Genomic DNA, 19,530 nt, shown 5'->3' with positions numbered 1-19,530 from the left:
GGAGTCTAACTAGGAAGTGTTGCTCGGAGCATGCGAGCCTAGTACCTCATCCCTTCGAGTTCTTATGCCTCTTTTATCCATTGACTTTTGCAGATTAAATTCCTTTTAGTAGTAGATATTTTAATGAACCTCTAGGTCATATCCTTGATTTACCCATATTTCTAATGTTTCCAGCCTTCCCTAGTGGATATAAGTCATTTATGGCTTGTTGGAACTGTCGATTCAATTATCAAATGGAATTGGTCTCGGACAAAAACCAATAGTATATTACCTAGAATGAGACTGTCAACAGTGTCATCAACTCTGAAATGTTGATTTTAGGCTAGAGGGACCCTTGGTTTAGGTCTAGAGGATTTTAGACTCATTTTGGGCTATTAGGTGGAATGTATGGAAAATAGAACTATAGGTGTAGGCCCCACATTTTGTCAAAACAATCTTGGATGAAAGTTTTGATAGTTCCATTGAGTTTTGAAAGTCAAATTGGGTTGGGTAGCATAGTTTGTTTTCATGCGCAAGGTTCTAAATGAATCCTGAGCACCCTTAGAAATCTGATGCATCAGGTTTCTAGTGCAAGTTCTTAAACGATCATTTAATAGCTTAAATGGTCGCCGCTTTGATGATATTAGGTTAATTTAGGGCATTAGCCATTTGGTCAAGGGCCGGTTAAGTGATCAATTCCTTCTTACGCAGACATCGCTTAAGCGGCCTAGGCATCGGTTAAGTGGTACCTGCGCCTATCGTGGTAGACCACTTAAGAGATTGAGGAGCCTCTTAATCAACTAGGTGACCACTTAAACCGCACCTAGGAGATTGTTATCTCCTTTTTCCCTCCCAATTTCCCACCATTTTGTCCTCTATTCTTCTAAAGAGGTCAAATATAAGAAAAAGAGGAAAATCATCCATTGAAGCTAAGGCAAGCTAGCCTAACACTCCTTGGTCATTTTCCATTAATTTTTCCATCAATTTCTATCATATTTGTGGTAAATTCTTAGAGTTAGGTCTTAAATTCCTAAATTTTAAGGGTTGATTTGAGACCATATTTATGCTCCATTTGTGCTTAACTTTTGAGCACACATTCCTTGTCCTTCGAGGGACCTCATGACAGATTTAATTTTGAATTTTATTTGTGAGCCCTATGGGCCCGTTATTGATCCAAATTTTGATCTTACCCTTAATATAGATATGGGGTATCATTTCATTCCTCATGATGTGTAGATTACTATTTTTATAGCATGGATACATTCGGGATTTTTGATCAAAGACAAATGATCTATGGATAATTTGAGGACTTGCAGTTCGACATCTTTGTAGGCTTCTGTCTATCTTTCTTCATGAGATGGTGTATTTTATAAGTTGCATGTTAGATAGGGATGTTAGGATGATTTTGGGTATAACACCTTGACCATTCCAAATTCATGAGTTCAGGGATTGGAAGGGTAAATCGACCCTTAAGATAAACTACTTATTATGCTTTTTGAATCCTATTACCCCAAGTTGCTAGCTAGGGTATGCTATCATTGTAGACATAGTTGATGTTAATAACCCTTCAGTATAAGGTTTGCTACTTTACGCTATGGATTATGAGGGTTTTCTAGAATGACGTTATGTTTATACTTGTTATATATTATTGGGCTCAAGACCATGATTATGGTATTAGTTAGATTCCGGGCAAGTGATTTATCTTAGTAAAGGACTCGACTTAGTTTATTACTTTTAGAACCCTTGTAGTTGTATTGTTTGGATATTGGTGACAACAAGCATAGATTTGGAATATTCATGCTCACTTAATTGGATGATTCAAACCAAAAATGTGGTTTTACTATTGGTTTCTCAAAAAATGATTTATTCCCACTTTTAACTTTTAAAGCGAATTCTTTCCTAATGTGAATCGTACCACTTTAATGAGCGATTTATGAGCTTTTGAGACTAAAGAGATAGTTTAGAGATTTGAGTGAGATAGATTTTGTCCCATGATTTTACTACTATTAATTACTTTGGTCGAGAGAGACTTCAACCTTTTCTATACTTTTATGATGATTTAGTCCCAAAGTTTGTCTCGGGCAATGGATTTATGGACTTACATTCTTTTAGCCACTGTTCAAGTTCGTGAATTTATATATACACATATATATACGGTACTGGACAAAGTAGATTGAGGATGATGATGATTAATGTAAATCCTAGGTCGGGACCAAGTCAATGTATACGGGTGCTTTTGAACTCCCTAGGCTTTCTTTCATCCATGAGCCGTTGTGGCTGACAAAAGAGGTCATCGTAAGTTCTTCCTTTGCAAGCGATCAATCTAGAAGAGGTGTATACATTGAGTTACTTTATGGCACTTGGATTAGTTATAGTATTATGAATTATACTTTGCATTCATCTCTGCATGTGCATTGTCTATCACCAGTACGCCCTATATCTATCAGCCCTATGTGGGCTTGCATAGGTACATGCGATGAGCGTTGCTTACTGTGTGTTGTATGTTGATTAGAACTTCTGGGCTAGGGGGCTCAATTTAGGTATTGATTGTCCGAGCTAGCTGGTTACTTTACTTTATTGTTATTATGGTTAGTTCGTGACAGATTGATTATTAGAGTGGTACCGAGATTCGAGGTATGATTCAGATTTCTTTCTCATGCGGTTATTTTACTATGGAAAATTTTCTCATGTTTAGACGTATGGATTGGGGATCCATATGATATATATATATATATACACACACACACACACACACACATATATATATATATATCCTTCTTCTATATTTTATTTGTATATTGGCAAGCGATATTCAGTACAGTGCATAGATCCCTGAGTATGGCAAGAATATGATAGTTTATCCTTATTGCCTCCTTATTTTTATTATCTTAGTCATCCATGAATCGTCATCCTTTGATTTATGATCTCGGAGTGCCACCACTCTATCAAAAGAGTAAAAGACCCATAATGCTATATAAATGGTCGGGTCAAAATTTAGTTAAAAAAGGAGCTCGCTGGGCCCGCAAACAGAATTAAAAATTGAAACCATCCTGAGGTCCCTCAAAGGAAAAAGAATGTGTACTCAAAATTTATGAACAAATGATGCATAAATTAAGGCCCAAAAAAGTCCCTAATGTAGAGGGATTTAACGACCTAATTTCTAAGAATTTTTTATGAAATAGAGTGGGAATTAATGGGAAAATTGATGGGAAATGACCAAGGAGTGTTAGGCTAGCTTACCTTAGATTAAGGGATAGTTCACCACTTTTTCCTCTCTTCAAGCTCTCAAAATGGTGTAAAAATGGTGATGAATAATGGAGAAAATCAGATGAAGAAAGGAGATTTAATAATCCCCTGGTGCCGCTAAAGTGACTACTTGTCCGCTTAAGTGGCTACTGCTTAAGCGGTCCTCTAAAGAGGTCACAAGGGCGCGGGTACCGAAAAAGCGGTCACCTGACCATTAAAGCAATGTCTGCATAAGCGTCTCCCTTACAACTAAAGGAGTCCTTAGAAAAATGGCCAAGGCCTCTAAAGTGGATCATGGGCACTAAAGCGCCTTCTGTTAAAGCGGTCATACCAAATACTAAGCAATAGATTTTTCTAAGTCAAATAGTGGACTTCAATTGAGTGCTCGAGATTCATTCGGAACCTCGTGTTGGCAAACAAACTATGCTACCATACCAAATTCAAATTTCGAGCTCAATCGAACCTTCAAAACATTCATTTGATATCATTTTGAATAAATGTTGGGCCCACGCCTATAAATCTATTTTTCATATAATGCACCTTATAGCCCAAAATGAGTTTAGAAGCCTCGGGACCTAAACCAAGGGTCCCTCCAGCCTAACTCGGGTATTTTAGAGCTAATGGCATTGTCAGAATTCTCATCTGAGGTCATCTAAGAGTATTTTTGGTCCGAGACCAATTCCTTAACAATGAAAGCTCCAAAATAAGGAAATGAGCCTAAAACTCAAATGACCTATCCAATAACCAAACCTATAGTTCCAATAAGTCACAAATGATTTGTAGCCACTATTGAAAGGCTAGAAACATCAGATATGTATGTAGATTAAGGAAATAACCTAATGGGTCATTACAATATCCATTACTAAAATGACTTTCATCTACAAAAGTCAATGGATAGAAAGATATCACGACCCAAAAAACTACGGGTCGTGATAACACTTTTCGCGGCAATCCTTGAAAAGTAAGCCAATCACCCAAACTGATATTAAATGAGAAATCAATACCATAACCTAAGGAAAATTCTAGAACAAAGCTAAACCACACAAATATTATAATAGCGGAAGTACATAACCAAAGATTCCATAAGAATATCCCAAAACCTAGTGTCATGGTATAAGAATTACTAAATACATATCAAATATCAAAAGGTACATTGATAATCCAAAAAGGATCACAATATCTCTGTGAATACAAAACAAGACATGAAATAGGTATAAGGATGTAGTAGATCAACTCCAAAAACATAAATCGACTGCTATCTCTAATATTACTCCAAATATCTCCTGAATCAACTATTGTATGGCGCACTTACACCTAGATCTACACCAAAAGGTTGTAGTGGGTGAGTATGGTCCATTTGTACTCAGTAGGTATCATAGGCCAACTTAGAAAAGTAGAAAATAGAGCATATAAATTATACAATATGGGCACATCACCTACAACAAACAACAACAACAACAAACCCAGTGTATTCCCACCTAGTGGGGTCTGGGGGGGGGTAAGATGTACGCAGTCCATGCCTCTACCTCTGAAGAAGTATGGGCACATCACCTGCAAATAGAAAATGTCCCAAATGGTAGCCTACCATCTCCACTAACAGTTTTATAATATCCACATATACCATAAATATAAATACAAGAAGGAAGCATAAATACAAACGTATACGAAATACAGGTATGAGAAAAAAATACAAATAGACATAAATCACATTAAGGAAGATAGTACAACACAGAATAAGTATAATATATGAAATGCAATAAAGATGATGATAATGATGTTAATGATAATGATGTTATGCATAAGGTTGTCTGACCTGACCTGACCTAGGGCCTTGTCGTATTGGACATCCTAAGTCTAACCAGTCAATCTAACCATCTCAATATATACCCTGAGTCATATGGATTCTGAACGTGTAACATGATAGCATTTACTATGACGCCATACTCTGGGATAGGTTTATAATCGTGACTAACCCAAACAAGTCCAACCATCCATTACTAACCAATAACCATAACAAAACCAATAAAAAAACCAAGTTCCTGTCCATAGCATAACATAAAAATATAGAACAATCATAAATTCAGTCTAGCGGTATCAGCCCCAATACCAATGCCAATACTAAGGCTGACACCAATACTGACCCTACCCATTCTAACCCATAGTAGTCACACAAGCCTTTAACGAAAAGAAAAATAAACCATAGCCAAAACCAATATCCATAAAATAAACCTAGTATGTAAAGACATCTCTGATATGAAATGGAGCATTCAAGAATATGAAAGCTCACCACTTCAATCCAATAGTTGATCCTGAATGTGATCACTAAGAAGAAGGAGTAAAATATCTGGTTCCTACATTACGTGGGGATACAGTCGCCCGAAGATGGGTTAGCAGGTGAATGCTAGCATGAACTCAGGATAAGGATATATTAATGTCAGCCAATAAAATCAAGTTAATCAACCATATGCATTCAAACCATACATATATATATATAACTATGCTGGGAAAGAGAGTTGGGTTTAGCATGCCTTTAAAACCATTAACCTGGGTATGTCTAGCTTAACCATCCTAGAACCACCCATGGGCTATATAGGTACAATGTAACCCCCTGAATGGGCCCCGATGTATGTAGCTGCACGAACTGGAGATACCATAAGAGTAGGAGATTCCTGAGTACCCTTCTCTCTCCATGATACATATGTACATTATTCTTAGAGGATTCCCATGTACCTTATAGTATCATATATGGTCGCTATGACCAACACTCATGTCAGCAAATTTGAGTTTCCAGTGACATCCATTGGACTCGCTCTTTCATGGTTAAATATAACAATGCCATTATTTCCTAATTAAAACCATTACCATCAAACCAAACCATTATTCCATTACTTTTAACCAAGGCTTATGAATAGTGGAATTATCATACCGACTACAACTTGCAAGTAATATCCTTAGCCAACCCTTTTATGTAAAGGGATTCCCATGTACCCATAGATTACATTATCATGTTAACTTAGGGGAATCCCATGTACCCCATAAGTGTTTCACTATTAGGTTTGTTTGGGGGAATCCCATGTACCCTACAAGATATTCATTACCATGTTTACTTGGGGGATTCCCTTGTACACCACATGGATGTTAAATTAACCATGACCATGACCATCAAATATTATCATTTAACAATTCCAAACCATTTATATCATTTAGGGTTCCATTACCAAACCATACCATGTAATAGTTCCACTAAAAGTCCAATAATATAGTAAAACTATTGTCATAGGCATTTTATGTAACATGTTGAGGGCATAGTGTTTCCAAAACCAAATCCAATTACCATTTAACCATTCCTATTAAACCAATTGTCCAAACCTCTATTAAAGTATGTAATTACAAAATTAAAACATGGGAAAACCATAACCAAGCATTTAATACAAAACCCACAATATATATTGGAAAAACCCCAAAATCATATAATAATCATGCCATGAAAACATTGTATAAAACATGCCTTTAGTTGAAAATAACAATGAAAGAGAATTATATGCCATAGATCACAAAGATGATGGAGAGAAATCACCCGTACAAGCCCTAAATTGATCCTCTAGATCAAACCCTAGCCTTCTTTTACCTAAGAGACTTAGAGAAAATTAGGGAGAGTTTCTAAGTGTTTAAGATTAGAATAATAGGGTAAATAATGGCCTAATAATGATATAAATCATGGGGCCTTAAGTGGTTAAGTGGGGAAATGTTCAGATTACCCCCAACTTAAACTGCTTAATATTCCCATCAGATGGTACGACTCTCCCATACCAGTCGTACCCTCTAATTCAGTGGTACCCATTACTCGTACCCTTGGCCTCCCCCTAGGACCCAACACTGGTCACCATATGAATTATCCAAACCAAGTCATACCCAACCATACAATTAGTACCCTTAAACTGTATCCCTGGTAGAATAGAATCAAAGGAATTTTGATCACTGTCTACCATAGAAGCCAATGGTATGAGTCATACCCTATGTTATGGCTCACGGCAATCGACACATACTTAAATCCAACTTATGTTACTAAGTCTCAGATTAAGTGATAGAAAAGCCCAAACCATACTACAGGTGCCAACCAAGTCGTACCCTTCCCAGAAACCAATCCAACCCACCAACCATCACTGGTTAGAATACGCCAAGGCATACCACCTGTACCCCATCATACGCCTGGTACCCACAAGTTGTATGTAGTCCAAAATTCAAAAATCTAGGAAATTTTGTATGGGTCCCAAAACCTAAGGTGTTTCATTATCGCACAACCTTTGTATACACCTAAAAAGCTTTACTTACTATATAGAACCCATGGGACATTGCTAACCCATATACAATTCACTATCCAATGTAAATATCTATGACTCTTCTCTAGCACATCCCTTAACAGAGGGTCTATAAATATTTCACGAGCCAGTATTTTTAGTATTTCCACAGTGGTACCAATTTTTACAAGTGTATATAATATGAGGATACTATTTATAGAATCAACCAAAATGAGAATTTCCAAAGCCAACCGATATTCCAACCATTTCAACCAAAAATCTATTCAATAAGCCAATAATCCATGAATCTAATATAATCATGTGCCAATAGAGTGAAATACACAACAATATGCCATTGATACCATACAGATTTCTAATTTAGGCTATCTCATCTTAATAGATAAACCAAATATACATAATTAAGGCCAACAACTTCATATAAGACCTCACACGATCGCACATAATGTATGATATATCAAAACCCCCAAATAACACAACATAGGTCCCCACACATTGACAAAATAACTGTAATTCTATTTCCGTGATTAGTTCCTACACCTATAACATGATTTTACCAATATTAACTCACCCAACCAAGTCTGAACAAATCAAGTCATAACCTATCTCAAATGCCAAAAGCTGGTACAAACAAGTCTTTACTAAGGATCTTTCACCTCATGAAAGGATCCAAAATAAATAAAAGCATACAAACATAGAATCTACATGTTAAAAAGAAAACCAACGATACTCACATTTCCTATTTTTGGGTCCGGGACAAAATGGACCCTCGTAATGGCTTTTTGAAAAAGAAAGGTAAATCAAAATTTTTATCCAAAAATATATTTTCCACAATTAAAGAAACTTATAGAAGAAAATCCAAATGAAAATGGGTTAGAATTGGGGTTTATATAAAAGAATTACCAATTTTAGTCATTTCGGGCCAAAATCCCCAAATTTGACCATTACATTTAAAATTTAAAAGGATTTAAATGACAAGAATCGAAGAAAAATAATTGAAATAGGGATTTAGAGCTTACCCAAGCTTAGATATGGAAGAAATTACAAAAATACTTTAAACCCCATTCTCCAAGTCTTAAAAATAGTGAAAAATCCCAAAAATATGGGATATAACCCACCCAGGCATCACCTAAGCACCCACCCGATTGATTAGCGGCCATTGCTTAAGAAACTAGGTGTCACTTAAGCGATACCTATCTTATCAGTGCCTAAGCAATGGGGGAGTAGCTCAATTGATACCCCTAGCTAGCTGCCAGGTCACTTAAGTAGCCAATAGGTTCTCCTAAGCGGGTGCACCAACTAAGTGGTCCACAGCTAGAGAAGTAGAGAATTCTAAGTCACCGCAGACCCCTCAAAATTCATCAGGAATCCCAAGAATGCCAATAAATTATGCTACTAAACTAAATTTAATGTTCTTATCTCAATGGTGATATCAAATTATTGAAAAAAATATCATTAACACAAAGTTGACCCTCAAAACTTAATTTCACAACTTTTCAAATCGAGGGTCAAAATAAGATATAAAAGCCACTCAATATACCAATAATCCATGAATCTAATATAATCATGTGCCAATAGAGTGATATACACAACAATATACCATTGATATCACATATATTTCAAATTTAGGCTATCTCGTCTTGATAAATAAACCAAATTTACATAAGTAAGGCCAACAACTTTATATAAGACCTCACACGATCGCGCATAATGCATGATATCTCAAAACCCCTAAATAACACAACATAGGCCCCACACGTGCACAAAATAATAGTAATTCCATTTCCATTATTAGTTCCCATACTTATAACATGATTTTACCAATATTAACTCACCCAGCTAGTCTGAACGAATTAAGTCATAACCTATCTCAAATACCGAAAGCTAGTACAAACAAGTCTTTACCAAGGAGATTGCACCTCATGAAAGGATCCAAAATAAATAAAATAACACAAACATAGAATCTACATGTTAAAAATGAAGCCAACGATACTCATATTTCCTATTTCTGGGTTGGGCTCAAAATGGACCCTCTAAATAGCTTTTTAAAAAAAAGGGTAAATTAGAACTTCTGTCCAAAAATATATTTCCCACAATTAAAGAAACTTATATAAGAAAATTCAAGTTAAAATGGGTTAGAATTGGGGTTTAAATAAAAGAATTGCCAATTTTAGTCCTTTCGGGCCAAAATCCCCCAAATTTGACCTTTGCATTTAAGCTTTAAAAGGATTTAAATGACAAGAATCAAAGAAAAAATAATTGAAATAGGGATTTGGAGCTTACCCAAGTTTAGATTTGTAAGAAATTACCAAAAAACTTGAAAACCCGTGCTCCAATTTTCGAAAATAGTGAAAAATCCCAAAAACTTGAAACTTCATGCCTCATGCAACAACCTTGGGCATCACATCATCATTGTCATTGTTATATATCATCATAATTATTGCATTTTATTATATACCTTGTGCTTTCTTTGTGTGTAGTATCATCCTTGATATGATATCTGTCTATGTGTAATACTTTCTTCATACCTTTATGTGTGATATACGTATACTTATGTATCCTTGTTGTGTTTGTGTGTGGTCTATATAAATATTATTGAAATGTTAACAAAGATGATGTGGGTCTTTATTTGGGTCTTTTTCTGATTGCAAATGATGTTCCATTAGTGTGTATTTTGTATGCTTTATTTTCTACTTTGCTCAGTCAGCCTATGATACCTACTGAGTACAAGTGGATCGTACTCACTCTTACTATACCTTTTTAGTTTAGATACAGGTTCAAGTAGGCCTCATGAAAGTTGATTAAGGTGGTACTTAGAATCCATTTGAGGTTGCAGTCAATTTACGCGCCTAAAGTAACTTCTGCCTTTTCTTATCTTGATATATCGTATTTGTATTGAGAGATAGAGTTTTATTCCTCCTTTGGGATATATTGTTTATTCTTGACCTCTAGTCATATTAGTTAGTTCTTACACTGGGACACCATGGTTTGGGATTATTATATGGTATCTTTGGTTTTATTTCTATACTTTTATTTCATGCATGTGGTTTGGCTTCATTATAGAAGCGTCGCCTAGGTATGGATATTATTCTTCTTTTTATATCAATTTGAGTGATAGGCTTATTTGTCAAGTTTTTTTGCAACAAGTGCCATTAATTTCCCTTGGTTTTTGGGTCATGAAAATTTGGTATTAGATAAGCCAGGTTCATATGCCTCAATATTGTAAAAATAAGGTGTCTAATAGAGTCTCATCGATCGGTATGTAGATGTACATATCTATCTTTTAGAGGCTATAAGATATCTTTAGAAAACATCCCTTATTTCAGTTTATGTCATACTGATCATTTATACCATGTGTTCTAAGTCATACTTCACTATTTTTGTGTAGATGGTGAGAACTAGATCCACTGAGACTTGAGAGAGAATCAGATCCATTCTTTTAGGACAGATCCTAGTCTAGAGGGCGAGTTGCGAGTTTTGGTTAGGCTCGACGTGGAGGATAGAACTAGGATATTCCCAATCCAGAAATAACACTAGGGGACTCTCCCCTGACCTCAAGATGATCATGTTGGAGATAAGGGTCCTACTTTAAATCCACAGAGTTCTTTCGCCCTAGGCTTGGAAGGGTTATTAGTTTAGTTACTGACTCATTTGAATGGTGCTCCTGGTGTTCCTCCATCTCCGAGTAATGTACCTTTATCTATGATAGAGTCTGCTTATGGTATTCCTCTAGTCTCAAGTATGGATCCTTCTATTATACCAACATCTGCTTATGGTACTCTATAGACCCCGAGTGCAGTTCCTCCTTCAATGTCAGTATCTGAGTATGGTATTCCGAGATTAAGAGTTTAGCTTTCTTCTATGATGCTTCCTAAGATGGGTTCTCATCAAGACAGATTAACTATGCCTCATATCATTGTGAGGGAAAATATGTCTTCTGAGAATTAGAAGAGGTTTGAGAAGTTCACTCATTTGAGCCTCCTAGGTTCAGTGGTGTTGTAGAGAAGGATTCCTATGAGTTCTTGATAAATTGTTGTGATAAGTTGCATAACCTTAATTTAATTGAATCACATGGAGTTTCTTATACTGCTCACCAGTTGAAAGATACAACTAGAGATTGATGGAGGTCACTTATTGGTTGTCGACCTCTTAGTTCACTGGAGATGACTTAGGATCAGTTAATAGAGGCCTTTTTAGATAGATTTATTCCTTTCAGTGTGATGGATTAGATGAGAGATAAGTTTGATCACTTAGATCTTGGCTCTATGAATATTATAGATTATGAGGCATGATTCCATTCCTTGTCTACATGAGGCATGATTCCATTCCTTTTCTAGATATTCTTATGTTAGCATTGCAACCAAATCTGAGAAAATTCAGAAGTTCGTAAAAGGGTGGGATGTTTCTCTTCAGCTTGCTACAATTCAAACGGTAGTATATGGAAAATTGTTTTAAAGTATTGTGGATCATGATAAGATGACTGAGTCTACTCTTTGAGCATTGAAGGGAGGTGGCAAAAATATATACCATTAAGGTGAGTTTATAGGTCACATCTCTCGAGGTACTAATTTTAGATGTTTCCGCAGGTATCATGGTAGACCAGTGTAGGAAGCCTTGCAAAGTTTAGTATAAAGACTTGAATTTTTATGAAATATGTGAAATATGTGTTTTTGTGTGATTTGACTATTTTACCCTTCCTGATGGTTGTGTTGTGGTATTTTTATGGTATGGGGATGATTGACACAATTCTCGATGTATTTTGGTGCCACTTATGTTATTTTATGGTTTTTTGTAGCTTTGAAAGTCTTATAGTTGATATCTTTTGATCCATGTGACAGATATCAAATAAACTGCACCAATAAATTGGAAATGTCAATTTTAGGGTGGTAACATGGTTGGTGTGGTTTTCTGGCTTTTAAATCTCATTTTGACCCTCGTTTGAAAAGTTGTGATTTCGAGTTTCAAGGGTCAACTTTGTGAAAATGTCTTTTTTTCAAAAATCTAATATCGACATTGAGTTCGGATAATCCAATTTGATAAGGTAGCATAGTTTGTTTTCATTCATGGGATTTTGGATGAATCCCGAGGGGACTACAAAGACTTGGAAACTCATCAAGTCCAGCAGGTGCACCTGCGATCACATGCCTTATGTAGCATCATGATTGGGCAGTAGACAGAGTGTTGCAATCGAAACACCCCTTCCGCGATCATGATATCTTTTTCACGCAAGGTTTAGCGATCGCAATCGCGATAGTTGAGTATATATAAACTCGTGTTCTTGGCATTTTCACCATTTTTATGACTTGGAGCTTAGGGTTTGTCACGACTCAATTTCTCAGGTCATGATGGAACCTACTCTAACCCACCATTAGGCAAGACAATCTCATAGTCCAGAACTACTAGTAATGGGCTACCCATAGGAATTAAAGCAAGAATGCAGAATAGATGAAATAAAAGACTAACATACATAAGATAATCCCAAAACCTAGTGAAATCAGAACAAAAGCTTCTAACATAAGAAAGATACAATTGAGGTACTAAATGAATATATAGATACTAACATCTTTGAATACAACATAGAGACTAGTCTAGTACATAAGAGGGAGGGAAGTAATACTCCAAACGTCAGGAGCTCACTCTATGTCTTTGAACCATGGCTGCTCTGCACGACACACATAACACCGACGATAATCCGTAAATATGATCTGCAAGCTTCAGAAGTGTAGTATGAGTACCAACACATGGTACTCAGTTAGCAACAACCTATTGAGCTCCAAAGATAATGCAGATACATATATCATATAAAAAAATAGAAACTACAGCTAAATGTCCAATGAACACATAAAAAAGGAAATGAGATAACAAGGATAAACTATCGTATTCATGTCCAAGAACTAACATAATAAAGCTAAGGATGTGTCAAGAATGAACTATCCTATTCCAACCATACTTAGAATCCTCATCATTATGTTGTATATCATTGGCAAATATATGATAAAAAAGCGAAAGGAAGATACTTGAATTATTGATTGGTCTGTGTAGATTAAGTATACCAATCTGAATAAATGAAGGTATATACAGTAATGCCATAGCTATATATAGCTAGGTATACATATAAGTATATATATAATTAGGGCAAATAGAGGTATATCCTACATCATCAGACTATCATCTTAAGGTCTCATAATCATATCAGGAACTAGTACTAGCATACTTAGGGTTTCTAATCCTTACATCTAATCATGAGATGCATAATAATATAATAGTCAGATAAAGAGCCTGAAACAAATCTCAAATATCAATATTGGATCAATAGTAAAAGTACCACAAATTAGCCATAACAATGATCATAACAATAATAATAATGATAGTAACGACAATGCAAGAAACTGGGTAGCCCGGGCATCTAATACCTGACCAAGCCTTTCACGAACCCCCACAGCCCAGGCTCAGAAGGTTCAATAAACATACAACACACCCTAAGTCATACTCATCACCTAAACCTATGAAGACCTCCGTGAGGCTGATAAATATAGGTACATACTGGTGATAGGCAATACGCATTCAAGGATAAATGCAATAGAATCCATAAAATCATAACATGTCCAAGAATCATAATACATATATTCGGACTCGAACTGGTAAGTATAATTAACTTCATAATTATCATTATCATATCACCCTCATACCTTATCAGGTATATTATTAATATCATAATTATCCTCTTGCCTTGCCAGGCATATATGATCAAGTTCATAATCATCTTTCGTTCTTGTCAGCTATGTAAACATATCATCATAATCACCCTCTGGCCTTGCTAGATATATATGCATATCATCATAATTATCCTCTATCCTTGCCGAGCATATATCATCAAGATCATAGTCATCTTTTGGCCTTGCCGTGTATGTAAGCATATCATCATAATCACCCTCCAGCCTTGTTGAGTATATAAGAATATCATAATACATATATATATCATCAATAATATAGTTCATCATCGTGTTCTTCTCGGAATTCATATAATTGATACAATCATCCTCCTCCATCCCATACCAGAGAGATGCGTATATAGATATTTAATAGGGGCATAGACTTAAGTCATGGCTATAAGAAGATGAATCCATAAATTCATTTCTCGAGGTAAACTTTGGGGCTAAATAATTATAAAGGTGTAGAAAGGGTTGGAATCTCTCACTGATAGACCCGAACCAGGTCCTAATCGTGTCAGGTGCCTCAAGTCCAATTAGGATCAGAGACCTCCCCCAATACCCAACCATAACCATTTTGTACCCTATGTAGGATGAATTTTGACCATATAACAAGATATAATAATTAATCCACAAAGATGATAATTGAATCCATAACCATAACCAACCAACAATCTAATCAAATATCCAACCGGTGTCATCCCCAATACCAATATCAATGCCAAGGCTGACACCAATGCCAATACCGTCCATGTCCATAGTAGTCACACAAAGACTATAACCAAAAACAAAAATATCATGTAGAGATATGCACCCGGTCATAGCCAAAACCAAAGTCAAAGAAATAACCGAAAGTTTGAAAATATATCCATAACATGAAATAGAGTCTTCCAGAGTCTGAAAGCTCACCATTTTAATCTGACTCTAAGTTGTCCCTGAATCCAAGTCAATGAGCAGGGAGGGTAGTATGGCCAGTTCCTACATAGCACGGGGATACAACCTAAAAATGGGTTAGCGGGTGAACGCTAGCATGTACTAAGGAATAAGGATAAAGTAATGCCATTATTCAAAACCAAATTAAATATCAAAATGCAATCACATTGATACATATATATATATATGCTATGCCAGGAAAGGGAACCAAGTTTAGCATGCATTTAAATCATTATCTTGGGCTGTGCAACTTGACAGTCCTAAAACCCTACGGGATATATGGGTCCAATGTTACCCCCTAAATGGGTCCCAATGCATGTAGCCACACGACCAATGATATAATAGGGGCCAGGGATTTCCGTGTACCCTCTGCCCTCCATGATACATATATACAAGTATAAACTTAGTTGATCCCCATGTACCCTACAAGTATATGTCACCATAACCAACCCTCATGTCAGTAAACATGAGTTTCCAGTATCTATCTATTGGACTCACACCTTCACGGTTAGCTATCACAACTCTGTATTATTTCCCAAATAAAACCTTTAGCACATAACCAAACCAACAATTCTGGAGTTAATTACCAAGGCATTATAAAGTGGTATTATCATACCGATTATAGCTTGCAAGCATTGTCATTAACCAATACATAAGGTATTACTATGTACCCTATAGGATTTCGAATCTATCAAAACCATGGCCACCAAAGCCTTTCTAAATCAAATAATTCAATCAAACTATTTAGGGTTCCATGACCATATTATAAATGCAAGGTTTACAATACAAGTCAAACTATGTGATGAAAACATTCTCATTGGCATTTTAACAAACATGTTGAGGGGATAGAGTTTCCAAAACCAAAAACAAAGAACAAATTAACCAATCACATGTAGTCACATGTTCAAATAAACATTATAACATGAAAAACCATAAATAGAACATGGGAAAACATTATCCAACCAAGAATAAGCAAAACCCCCAACGTATATTTCACTACCAATACAAACCAACAATAATCCCATGAAAACCATTAAGTAAAACATGTTTTTAGTTGAACTAATAATTAGGGAGGAGTAACATGCCTTAGATACAAAAAAAGGCAGAGAGAAACCACCCTTGAGATCCTTAATTGACTACCTTGAGGAAACCCTACCCTCTTTTTGAACCAAGAGCTTGAGAGATATTTAAGATTGTTTTTAGAGTGTTTGACTTGGGAATAGTAGGTTAATAAAGTCCCTAGAGTGTTTTAAGTCATGGGATCAAAAGAAGTTAACAGGGTAAATGTCTGGAATACCCCTAAATGTCTAGAATACCCCTAACTTAAACTGTAAAAATTCCCGAAGGTGAGTACGGTTTGTGACCCTCACTCGTACCTACATCATATGAGTGGTACCTTCCACTCGTACCTTGATCAGAAAGTTGGACATCACATTCTATCCAACATCCAACTCCTTAGCCTAAATTATACCCTACCTTATGCTAGTACCCTTCAAGTTGTATCCTAAGCAGAAAATATCTAGGTTAGACACTGGATAACATATGGTTTGGTCCCTATTTCTCATATCATGACCATACAACTCCAATGGAGTCTTGTCATACCTTTGAGAGAAAATGACCTAGAAAACATTGTTTATCATACAAATTGGGATCCTAAGTCCTTAGCACAACATACGACTAGTAAGCTTAAGTTGTATGGTTTCCAGCCATTTCAAAAGATCAAGAAATTTCTAAGGGTCAAAACTCAGGATGTTTCAATTCTCCCCCACTTGGATCATTCATCCTTGAATGATCGAACAAGGCACTAAAAGCATGATTATACCACTAAACGTCCTTACCCTTACCATTAATCAAGTTAGAAAACAAAGATACCAAGGAAGTCAATCTTTTCTATAAAAAAGTTTGAAAACAAAGATGTTATGAAGAACACACACCTTCTGCAAGAATTTTTGGAGCAGAAAACAGGAACTGATATTTGGACTTCATATCCTCTTTATCTTCCCATGTAGCCTCTTCCACCTTGTGGTTCCTCCATAGAACCTTTACAGAGGCCGCACCTTGGTCCACAACCGATGAACCTGATGATCTAAGATATCAACTGAGATCTCCTCATAAGATAGGGAATTCAAAATACCAATATCCTTGATCGGTATAATTTACAATGGATCACACATACACTTTCTTAACATAGAGACATATAATACCGGGTGAATGGAGCTTAAGATAGAAGGCATTTACAACTCATTCGACCTTGCCAACCCTCCTCAAAATCTCATAAGGACCTACATACTAGGGACTGAGCTTTCCCTTCTTCCCTAACGCTTCACTTCCTTCATGAACACCTTATCTCCAACTTACAACTCTAAGTCCCTTTGCCTTATGTCTGCATAAGACTTTTGGCGACTTTGGGAAGCCTTAAGTCTATCCCAAATTACCTTCACCTTCTTCATAAATTGGTGAACAAAATCTAGGCCAAACATATTGTTCTCACCAACCTCGAACCACCCAATAGAAGACCTACACCTCCTACCATACAACGCTTCAAATAGAGCCATCCCAATTGACACTACTCAAACTGGGGCATTGTTGTAATGGGAATTCCAAGTCCAACCAGGACTGTGAACTACCCCCGGTACCCAACCCAACCTCTAAGCACATACCCTGAGTCGGATAAATTTCAAACATATATCAAGATAGCGTAGTTAAAGATATAATAAGTTTAGGATAAGTCTTCTTCCTAGATCAACCCAACCAAGTCAAGCCGTCAAATAGCCAACCAAACCAAGACAATAACCTAATATGTTTATATATATAATTAAAAATAAAATAGAACAATCATAAATCAAATATAGTCCACCGACATAAGACATAATACCAATACCAATGCCAAGGCTGAGAAAAATATCGAAACCACCTATACTAACCCATAGTAGTCTCACAAAGCCTTTAACCGAAAGTAAAGCAATGTCCAGTCACGACATGGCCCTAACCGTAGCCAAAACCATAGTCTATAAAATAACCAAAGTATGTGAAGACATCTATGACATGAAATAGAGCCTTCTAGAATATGGAAGATCACCACTTCAATCTAATACAAGTTGATCCCAAATTTGATCACTGAGCAAGAGGAGTAAAATGGTCAGTTCCTACATCGCGTGGGGATATAACACCTAAAGATGGGATAGCGGGTGAACTATAGCATGCACTCAGGATAAGGATAAAATATTTCCTACCTTTAAAACAAAGTAAACCACCATATACATTCATAACCATACATATATCTAGATATAATTCATGTTGGGAAAGAAAACTGGGTTTAGCATGACTTTAAAACCAAACCTCGGTATGTGTAGCTTAACCATCCTAGAACCACGTATTGGCTATATGGGTTAAGTGTTACCCTCTAAATGGGCCTTGACACGTGTAGCTACACAAACCAAAGATACCATATGAGTAGGTCTCGTGTACCCTTTTCTTTCTATGATACATATATACAAGTGTAACTTAGGGGATTCCCATATACCCTATAAGTATCATATATGGTCATCATGACCAATTCTTATGTTAGCAAACATGAGTTTTCACTGTCCATCCATTGGACTCACACCTTCACGATTAGCTATCACACCCTACCATTATTGACCAATTAAAACCATTAACACACAACCAAATTATCATTCCATTTATTATTAACCAAGGTTATCAGTAGTGGTATTGCCATATGGACTATAGCTTGCAAGCAATATCCTTAGCCAACCTTTTCAAAGAAAAGGGATTCCCATGTACCCATATATTACTTTGTTAAGTTTACTTGGGGGATTCTCATGAACCCCACAAGTAGTTCATTATTATGTTAGCTTGGGGGATTCCCTTGTAGCCCACAAGGCTTTCAATTGAACCAAACCATGACAACCAAAACCTTACCATTTAGCCACTTAAATCCATCCAATGCAGTTTAAGTTCTATTACCAAGTTATACCAAGCAATTTTTTCATTAAAAGTCAAACTATGTAATAAAGCATTCTCATAGGCATTTTAACAAACACATTGGAGGCATATAGTTTCCAAAACCAAAACGAAGTACCAATTACCCATTCCCATACAACCACATGTTTAAATCACCATTAAAATATGTAAACCATAAGTAAAAGACATGGGGAAACCATAACCAACCATTATAACCAAAAGCCCTAACATATATTTAAAACCTAAAAACATACCACAACTATGCCAGGGAGGAGTAACATGCCTTAATTATGAAGAAGATGAAGAAAAACACCCTTTGCAAGCCCCAAAGTGATCCTATTGATGAAACCCTAGCCTTCTTTTACCCAAGATCCTTGAGA

Source organism: Capsicum annuum, chromosome 6 (genome assembly GCF_002878395.1).
Source record: "Capsicum annuum cultivar UCD-10X-F1 chromosome 6, UCD10Xv1.1, whole genome shotgun sequence".
Taxonomy (NCBI): Eukaryota; Viridiplantae; Streptophyta; class Magnoliopsida; order Solanales; family Solanaceae; genus Capsicum; species Capsicum annuum.
The sequence above is the reverse complement of the archived record's forward strand: the minus strand, read 5'-3'. Positions refer to the sequence as shown.